This window comes from Bos indicus, chromosome 29 (genome assembly GCF_029378745.1).
Source record: "Bos indicus isolate NIAB-ARS_2022 breed Sahiwal x Tharparkar chromosome 29, NIAB-ARS_B.indTharparkar_mat_pri_1.0, whole genome shotgun sequence".
NCBI lineage: Eukaryota > Metazoa > Chordata > Mammalia > Artiodactyla > Bovidae > Bos > Bos indicus.
Genome location: NC_091788.1, coordinates 7,665,542 through 7,675,510, shown reverse-complemented (window position 1 = coordinate 7,675,510; position 9,969 = coordinate 7,665,542). Strand labels below are relative to the sequence as shown.

At 40.0% G+C, this 9,969-nt stretch overlaps 1 long non-coding RNA gene across 1 annotated transcript; it reads left to right on the top strand.

The window, feature by feature from the left end:
* The first annotated feature begins 858 nt into the window (after window positions 1–858).
* On the top strand, window positions 859–8,193 carry LOC139180646 (uncharacterized). The gene is made up of 2 exons (XR_011564892.1): window positions 859–6,557; window positions 7,796–8,193. It is a non-coding gene; the product is annotated as an uncharacterized lncRNA (long non-coding RNA).
* Window positions 8,194–9,969: the final 1,776 nt, after the last annotated feature.

Here is a 9,969-nt window from a genome sequence, read left to right as displayed (position 1 = left end):
ACTACTTTTCATTCTTTCTTTCATTCTCTTCAACCTCATTTCGTTCTTAATGAAGTTCTTTCATTCTTAAAAATACATTAGAGAGATCTCTTCACAGCAAGAAATTAAATTCATTTTAAGGAAAATAGCTGCATGGTACTTTCCAGGTGGCACAATGGTAAAGAATCTGCCTGCCAGTGCAGGAGACGAAAAAGATGTGGATTTGATCCCTGGGTCAGTAAGATCCCCTAGAGAAGAAAATGGCAACCCCCTCCAGTGTTCTTGCCTGGAAAAGTTGGCAGGCTACAGTTCATGGGATTGCTAAGAGTCAGACATGACCCACTGTGCGCACGCGCGCACACACACACAGCTAAACATGGTCCACAGATCCAAAACGGCCTCACATGTGCTAAAAATCCACGGTACCAAACCTAGATTTAATACCTAACTGCAGTTTTGACCTTCAGTTCAGTTCAGTTCAGTCGCTCAGTCATATCTGACTCTTTGCAACCCCATGAACTGCAGCACGCCAGGCCTCCCTGTCCATCACCAACTCCCAGAGCTCATCCAAACTCGTCCATCGAGTCGGTGATGCCATCCAGCCATCTCATCCTCTGTTGTCCCATCCTCCTCCTGCCCCCAATCCCTCCCAGCATCAGAGTCTTTTCCAATGAGTCAACACTTTGCATGAGGTGGCCAAAGTATTGGAGCTTCAGTTTCAGCATCAGTCCTTCCAAGGAACATTCAGGACTGATTTCCTTTAGGATGGACTGGTTGGATCTCCTTGCAGTCCAAGGGACTCTCAAGAGTCTTCTCCAACACCACAGATCAAAAGCATCAATTCTTTGGCACTCAGCTTTCTTTACAGTCCAACTCTCACATCCATACATGACCACTGGAAAAACCATAGCCTTGACTAGACAGACCTTTGTTGGCAAAGTAATGTCTCTGCTTTTGAATATGCTATCTAGGTTGGTCATGACTTTTCTTCCAAGGAGTAACTGTCTTTTAATTTCATGGCTGCAATTACCATCTGCATTACCATTTTGGAGCCCAGAAAAATAAAGTCTGCCACTGTTTCCACTGTTTCCCCATCTATTTCCCATGAAGTGATGGGACCAGATGCCATGATCTTCATTTTCTGAATGTTGAGCTTTAAGCCAACTTTTTCACTCTCTTCTTTCACTTTCATCAGGAGGCTTTTGAGTTCCTCTTCACTTTCTGCCATAAGGGTGGTATCATCTGCATATCTGAGGTTCTTGATATTTCTCCCAGCAATCTTAATTCCAGCTTGTGCTTCTTCCAGCCCAGCGTTTCTCATGATGTACTCTGCATAGAAGTTAAATAAGCAGGGTGACAGTATACAGCCTTGATGTACTCCTTTTCCGATTTGGAACCAGTCTGTTGTACCATGCCCAGTTCTAACTGTTGCTTCCTGACCTGCATATAGGTTTCACAAGAGGCAGGTCAGGTGATCTGGTATGCCCATCTCTTTCAGAATTTTCCACAGTTCATTGTGATCCACACAGTCAAAAGCTTTGGCATAGTCAATAAAGCAGAAATAGATGTTTTTCTGGAACTCTCTTGCTTTTTTCATGATCCAGCAGATGTTGACCTTACTCCCAAATAAAACCTTAATCAAGCAGTTTGGAATTTTCCGGTTAGAACCAATGAGGTATTCTGGGCCTTCTCCAGTCTACTACAGAGGAAGAAGAGGGAACCTTTTATATATTTATATATTATTTATTGCTGATGACTTATTTTGGGGGGGCTCAAAAATCACTGCAGATGGTGACTGCAGCCATGAAATTAAAAGACACTTACTCCTTGGAAGAAAAGCTATGACCAACCTAGACAGCGTATTAAAAAGCAGAAACATTACTTTGCCAACAAAGGTCCATCTAGTCAAAGCTATGGTTTTTCAACTAGTCATGTATGGATGTGAGAATTGGACTATAAAAAAGGCTGAGTGCCGAAGAATAGATGCTTTTGAATTGTGGTGTTGGAGAAGACTCTTGAGAGTCCCTTGGTCTGCAAGGAGATCCAACCAGTCCATCCTAAAGGTAATCAGTCCTGAATGTTCCTTGGAAGGACTGATGCTGAAACTGATGCTCAAATACTTTGGCGACCTGATGTGAAGAACTGACTCATTTGAAAAGACCCTGATGCTGGGAAAGATTGAAGGCGGGAAGAGAAGGGGATGACAGAGGATGAGATGGTTGAATGGCATCACAGACTTGATGAACATGAGTTTGAGCAAGCTCCAGGAGGTGGTGATGGACAGGGAAGCCTGGTGTACTGCAGTCCATGGGGTCGCAAAGAGTCAGATAGCTGAGTGACTGAACCCAACTGAACTCCTTGCCCCTACCCTCTTTTCTATAAAAGCTTTCCATTTTGTGGCACTTATCAGAGCTCTCTTCTGTTTATTAGATTTATGGACTTCTCTGGTCGCTCAGCGGGGAGAGAATCTGCCTGCATTGTGGAAGACCTGGGTTCAGTCCCTGGGTTGGGAAGATCCCCTGGAGGAGGGCACAGCAACCCACTCCAGTATTCTAGCCTGGAGAATCCCATTGACAGAGGAGCCTGGCAGGCTACAGTCTGTGGGGTCACAAAGAGTTAGACATGACTGAGTGACTAAGCACGCACACACATCCTTGAATAACACCAAACATGTCTTCAAATTTAATCAATTGAATTTTGTTTTTAACCAGTACTTCAGTTCAGTTCAGTCGCTCAGTCATGTCTGATTCTTTGCAACCCCATGGACTGTAGCACACCAAACTTCCCTGCCCATCACCAATTTCCAAAGCTTGCTCAAACTCATGTCCATCCAGTCAGTGACGGTAGTGGAAGTGATGTAATTCCAGTTGAGCTATTTCAAATCATAAAAGATGATACTGTTAAAGTGCTACACTCAATATGCCAGCAAATTTGTAAAACTCAGCAGTGGCCACAGGACTGGAAAAGGTCAGTTTTTATTCCAATCCCAAAGAAAGGCAATGCCAAAGAATGTTCAATACTTAAGGCATTGAATACTAAGGTATGTAGCAAATCTATTTAACTATTGTTAAATGGCCATTTGTGTTGTTTCTAGGTATTTAGCATTATTTTTTGCCAGTGCAAACAATATCGCAATAAGAAATTTTGAATACACATACTTTCTGTAGCTCCTTTTATTTCCATAGGAAAGTGACAACCATATCCTTTCCTTACAAATTATCTTTCCTGGGTTGTTTTAAATGCTTTAAGTTGTTTTAAATTTTGATATTTTAAGTTGTTTCAAATTGAAATATTTTAAATTATTGCCATTTAATTTTAAATTAGTATTTTGGAAGCACCATGGAAAAAGCAAGAGAGTTCCAAAAAAACATCTATTTCTGCATTATTGACTATGCCAAAGTCTTTGACTGAGTGGATCACAATAAACTGTGGAAAATTCTGAAAGAGATGGGAATACCAGAACGCCTGATCTGCCTCTTGAGAAATTTGTATGCAGGTCAGGAAGCAACAGTTAGAACTGGGCATGGAACAACAGAATGGTTCCAAATAGGAAAAGGAGTTCGTCAAGGCTGTATATTGTCACCCTGTTTATTTAACTTACATGCAGAGTACATCATGAGAAACGCTGGACTGGAAGAAACACAAGCTGGAATCAAGATTGACGGGAGAAATATCAAGAACCTCAGATATGCAGATGATACCACCCTTATGGCAGAAAGTGAAGAGGAACTCAAAAGCCTCTTAATGAAAGTGAAAGTGGAGAGTGAAAAAGTTGGCTTAAAGCTCAACATTCAGAAAACGAAGATCATGGCATCTGGTCCCACCACTTCATGGGAAATAGATGGGGAAACAGTGGAAACAGTGGCAGACTTTATTTTTCTGGGCTCCAAAATCACTGCAGATGGTGACTGCAGCCATGAAATTAAAAGATGCTTACTCCTTGGAAGGAAAGTTATGACCAACCTAGATAGCATATTCAAAAGCAGAGACATTACTTTGCCAACAAAGGTCTGTCTAGTCAAGGCTATGGTTTTTCCAGTGGTCATGTATGGATGTGAGAGTTGGACTGTGAAGAAGGCTGAGCGCCGAAGAATTGATGCTTTTGAACTGTGGTGTTGGAGAAGACTCTTGAGAGTCCCTTGGACTGCAAGGAGATCCATCCAGTCCATTCTGAAGGAGATCAGCCCTGGGATTTCTTTGGAAGGAATGATGCTGAGGCTGAAACTCCAGTACTTTGGCCACCTCATGCGAAGAGTTGACTCATTGGAAAAGACTCTGATGCTGGGAGGGATTGGGGGCAGGAGGAGAAGGGGATGACAGAGGATGAGATGGCTGGATGGCATCACTGACTCGATGGACATGAGTCTGAGTGAACTCCGGGAGTTGGTGATGGACAGGGAGGCGTGGGGTGCTGCGATTCACGGGGTCGAAAAGAGTCGGACACGACTGAGCGACTGATCTGATCTGATCTGAAGGTCTGCTTTTGTATATGGTATCATATTTTTATTTAAGGCAATGATGATAGTGCTGTTTATAAAATAAACCTTATTTTCCCTCCAAATTAAACACCAAATATGAATATATTCAGTTCATTAAATACTAGAATATTTTGTTTCACTGATTGATTTTAAAGCAAGTTTGCTTCCTAGTCTTCTTTTTCATGTTTTTCTCAGCTCCCACTCTGTATAAATATTATGATTGCTTTATTTGTTTTAAAATTTTTTACTCACTTTCAAAATTGTATGCTTTTGCTACCCCCTCTACTATTTTTTTAATTCAGTGGAGCATTCAGTGAAATTAAATTTGGGATATTACTTTCAAGTAACCAATTTTGGGTATTTTGTTTGTTTGTTTATTTTTTAACCAATTTCATCTTTTATTTGGAATAATTTTTTATTTCTACTTTATTGAGTTTGTTTTGCTTTTCTTTTCTTAATTTGTTAATATGAGAACTTAGCACCTCACTCTTAGTCTTTTCCTTTAATAATAAAGGTGTATTAGGCTCAGGTTTTTTTTTTTTGAAACAAGTTTTAACTGTATTCCACAAGTTATCACATGACATACTTGTTTTTCTTTGTAATTTAAAAAGTTTATAACTAAGGTTTAATATCTAGTTGATTCCATTTCTTATTTCAACTGCTGCTGCTAAGTCGCCTCAGTCGTGTCCGACTCTGTGCGACCCCATAGACAGCAGCCCACCAGGCTCCCCTGTCCCTGGGATTCTCCAGGCAAGAACACTGGAGTGGGTTGCCATTTCCTTCTCCAATGCATGAAAGTGAAAGTGAAAGTGAAAGTGAAGTCGCTCAGTCATGTCCGACTCTTAGCGACCCCATGGACTACAGCCCACCAGGCCCTCCACCATGGGATTTTCCAGGCAAGAGTACTGGAGTGGGGTGCCATTGCCTTCTCTGTTAACAGCGGCTAGGCATATTATATTTACTTGGAGCTGGTATACTTGGTGACAGCCTTAGTGCCCTCAGACACGGCATGTTTGGCCAGCTCCCCAGGTAGCAGCAAGTGCACGGCGGTCTGGATCTCCCTGGATGTGATAGTCGAGTGCTTGTTGTAATGTGCCAGGCGGGATGCCTCGCCAGCAATGCGCTGGAAAATGTCATTGACGAAGGAGTTCATGATGCCCGTGGCCTTGGACAAGATGCTGGTGTCCGGATGGACTTGCTTCAGCACCTTGTACACGTAGGAGGAGTAGCTCTCCTTGCGGCTGCGCTTGCGCTTCTTGCCGTCCTTCTTCTGGGCCTTGGTCACAGCTTTTTTAGAGCCCTTTTTAGGGGCAGGAGCAGACTTAGCTGGTTCAGGCATGTCTATAATGACAACACCCAACAACACAGAAAGATCTTTCTTATTTCAACTAGTTATATTTATTTTCTTTTTTAAAAAATTAGATTATGTTCTAAGAATGTAGCATATATAATATTAACATTTAAAATTTAAGCAATCATTTTTTCTGGTTAAATTTATGGCTTAAGTTTATGAGATAAACATTAAAAATTATGTTTTCTCTACTCAGATGAACTTTGATATACACTCAAAGTGATTACATCTCTTATGACCATGCTTAATTTTTGTCTATTACATCTTTCAGTTGTAACAGGTTGAAGTATCTCAAGGTAACTTCATTTTAATACATTTCTTAGTTATCTCATCATTTGTTCTTAATATTTTAATTGCTTTCTTATTTAGTACATTTCCATACTTTGAAAAACATATGCTTTTTGCCTGATCATAGATTTCCTACAATAACCCTGTCCTCTAGAATTTCTACCTAAACCTGCAATCTCAAAAGTAGTTCTAAGACTTGCCTCTCCTGGGTGTTGACTTGTTCCAAGACCTAGTTAAGGTTGGGTTTAGAGGGAAAGAATGATTGAAATGCAAATTCACACTGCTATTAGGTGCTTTAGGCTTTTAATGTCTAATATATTTTTTTCTTCCTGATTTTTATGATTTTAACAAGTCTTCTCAACAATTTGGAATACAGAATACTGACAAGTATTAGTAGTAAACTAAGAAGAACAGAGAAATTGAATTAAAAGTGAGGAAATGGAGAGAGGCAAAATGCACAGGTATAATTGCTTTTTATGATAACAGTTATCAGTTATTGAATGTCTTCTGTGTGTAGACACTACATGCATGTGCTCACTGTCTAATCCCTACAGCTGTGCTATAAGGTAGGTATTACTCACTTTAGTTTAGAAATGAAAAAGTGTTTAGAGCAGAGAGATTAAGGATCATGCCGAGTGTCATACAACTTGAGTGACTGAGCTAGAGAATTTGGCTGATTCCCAAAGTGTGTCTGAGTTCCAGTGCCCCCTTCTTTCCACTGTAGCACACTCCTTTACTTGTAGGCAGACTTAAGGAGATATTCTGAATAAATAGTTGTCCATAAATAAAAAGCACAATACTTCTTTAGCCACAAAACTATACATATTTATTCAACATGGTATAGTGTTGTAGCCACTAAGAGGAAGTGATGGTAGAGTAGGTGTTTCTGGAAGAAAGTAAAGACAAATGGAGGCTTCCCTGGTCGCTCAGCAGTAAAGAATCTACCTGCCCTTGCAGGAGATGAGGGCTCAGTCCTGCGTCGGAAAGATCCCCTGGAGAAGGAAAAGACAACCCACTCCAGTATTCTTGCCTGGGAAATTCCAAGGACAGAGGAGCCCAGCGCACTAGAGTCCATGGGGTCAAAAAAGAGTCAGACACAACCTAGCAACTAAACAACAACAACAACAAAAACAAATGGAGACATTTATTTCAAGTACCTGTGGGATATCAGAATGAGGGTATCTAATGATAAGCTGGATATATTGCTGTAGGACTCAAGGAAGGGGTCATTCAGTCATTCAGGTTAATACAGATATTTATCGGGCATCTCCTCTACTCAGGTATAGACAGGCAATGAGAATACCTGCAGGGTATTCAGACTACTTTAGGTATTGACTGAATGCAGTTTTTATTAATTCTCACCAAATAAGTAAGAGTTGACATGGCGGTAGAGATCACCCAAAGCAAGCCCATAGAACATAGAGGAAGTGGAGGGAAGAGGCTGAAGACAGCCTGACAATTACCAAAGTGTAAGGGCTAAGCTGAAGGACAGGAGTTCACAAAGGAAAAATTAAGAGAATCAGAAGGAGGACCAAGAAGGTTAATGATACGTTGAAATATCATTAACTCGATAAGAGAAAATATCGAGTCTAAAATCTAATGAACAAGTTTTTGCTTCAACCGTCACTAAGTCAGGACCAATTCTAGCTTCTGCTTCTAGAACCACATACCAAATTGGTGTTCTATTTCTTTGGTTCAGGACAAAGATCCCTGTTCTTTGTGAAACTGATTCAGAAAGCTGGAGGTGATAGTCCTGAAATCCTCTAGACAGCTGACAGCTACCTGAAACTGCAGCAGGGCCATTCCTGATGGACAGGACCACAAGCCCTGACTCATATTCTGTGACTCAAGATGGTTGGATGGCATCACTGACTCAATGGACATGAGTTTGAGCAAGCTCCAGCAGATGGTGAAGGACATGGAAGCCTGGCATGCTGCAGTCCATGGGGTTGCAAAGAGTTGGACATGAATAAGCGACTGAACAACAAGATATAGACTGAATAGTGTCTCATACCTGTCCTGTTTCATTATACCTTTTTACTACAATGTGGCCATGCTTAGAGTTGCTTTAAAAAATAAATTTTTCATATCAAGCCATCGTATGTGTATCTTTATAAAAGTATGCAGACACATTACCATAATTTGAACTTTCATAATTCTAGTCACTTAGAACCTGAGTAAATAGGAATAAACAGGAATTATTGTGCCTTGTTGAATTTCTTTATTAATTTCTTTGAAAACCTTTACCTGTAGGCAACAGACTTGTTGCATAATTTCGAGAGCTAATGAAAAAAGATCATCTGCGCATGATTCACATGACATGTCTCAAAGTCAAAAAGAAAGTGTAATTTCATTTCCCATACAATGTTAAGTTCAACATTCTGGCTCCCTAGAAGACTGGGAAAACAGTTCTTCACTCTACAGTTATAATTCCTCATTTGGTTCAACTGAATCCATTAATTGGGAAATAATTAAATCAGAGACATTATGATATATCTCTACAGAGACAGTAATGTATTTAAAGAATCTCTATGATATCTCTAATTGAGATCTCAATTTCCCTGAGATATGTTATTTTTAATGATAAATATATTCAAATATTTCTTGAAGAATTGATTGAACTTTTTCTAAAATCTCTGCCAGAAGTCAGGAAAGCTGGGTTGTGATGATGTCTTTGCCACTAACTCACATGGTGATCTTGAGGAGATCAATTCAAACTATGCCTGTGATTCTTCCTTGAAACTTTACTGGATTCTTATAAAATTTGAAAAAGATTAATTGATTCAAGAAATATGTATTAAGTAATTACTGTATGTCAAGATCTGATTTAGCACCAAGGATTCAGTGAAGAACATGCCAAATGAGATTTTTGCTTTCCTGGGCTTAAATTCAAGCCAAGAATAAAATTACTTAACAGTTACATGTGCATAAATAACACAAAGGAAAGTATTAGAGGTAAGGGTAGTGTGTGTTAGTTTGGGAGTCGGAAAAGAATCCTTTGAGAAGATAACGTGTAAGCTGAGATGTGCAGGGTGAGAATTGCACACGTCAACACCATTCTATGTAGAAGGAACAACATATAGAGAGGCTGGAAGTATCTGAGGACGTATGAAAAGTTCAGAAGAGCTATCATGGTAAGTGATGGGGAGGAAGTGAAAGGCAGTTATGAAGACACCTTGTGACGTGGCTCGTGGGAACGTAAATTGGTTTGAACATTTTGGAAAGTATTTTGGCAACATGAAATAAAAGTCTCAAAAAGTAGTTCTAGTCTTTGATTCAACAATTTGATATCTGGAAGTCTATTCTGCTAAAAATCATATGAAATACTGAAAAAAATTTTAAGAACAAAGATTGTGCAATGCATTTGTAACAGAAAAATAAATGACTACACAGAGGTGAGCAAAAATATAGCGTGTGGAAATCAAGAAATACATACAGCTAACAAAAGTCTGTTTGTGAAGAGTTTGTAACAATATTAAACATTATATGATAAACTGTTTTGTAATACTTAAAGAAAGAAACAGGCAGTCCAGGCATGGGTCCAGGTGAGCAATGCTCACACCATGGTCTGGATCGAAACTGAGGAATTCTCAGATGAGGATATCCTGATCTCTGTAGGAGTTACTGGCAAATTAGTCTCACCTCTCATCTGCAGAGAGATACTATCTTTGTTGTCTGGACTGTCTCCGGGAATAAGAGGGAATCGTCTTGTATTTACTGTCCTGGTCACCAAAAAAATCTGTTCTTTGACCTCTGGCATGGTGTGTGCATGCTCAGTCATGTCCAGCTGTTTGCAATCCCATGGACTGTAGCTCACCAGGCTCTTCTCTCCATGGAATTTTCCAGGCAAGAATATTGGAATGGGTTGCCAGA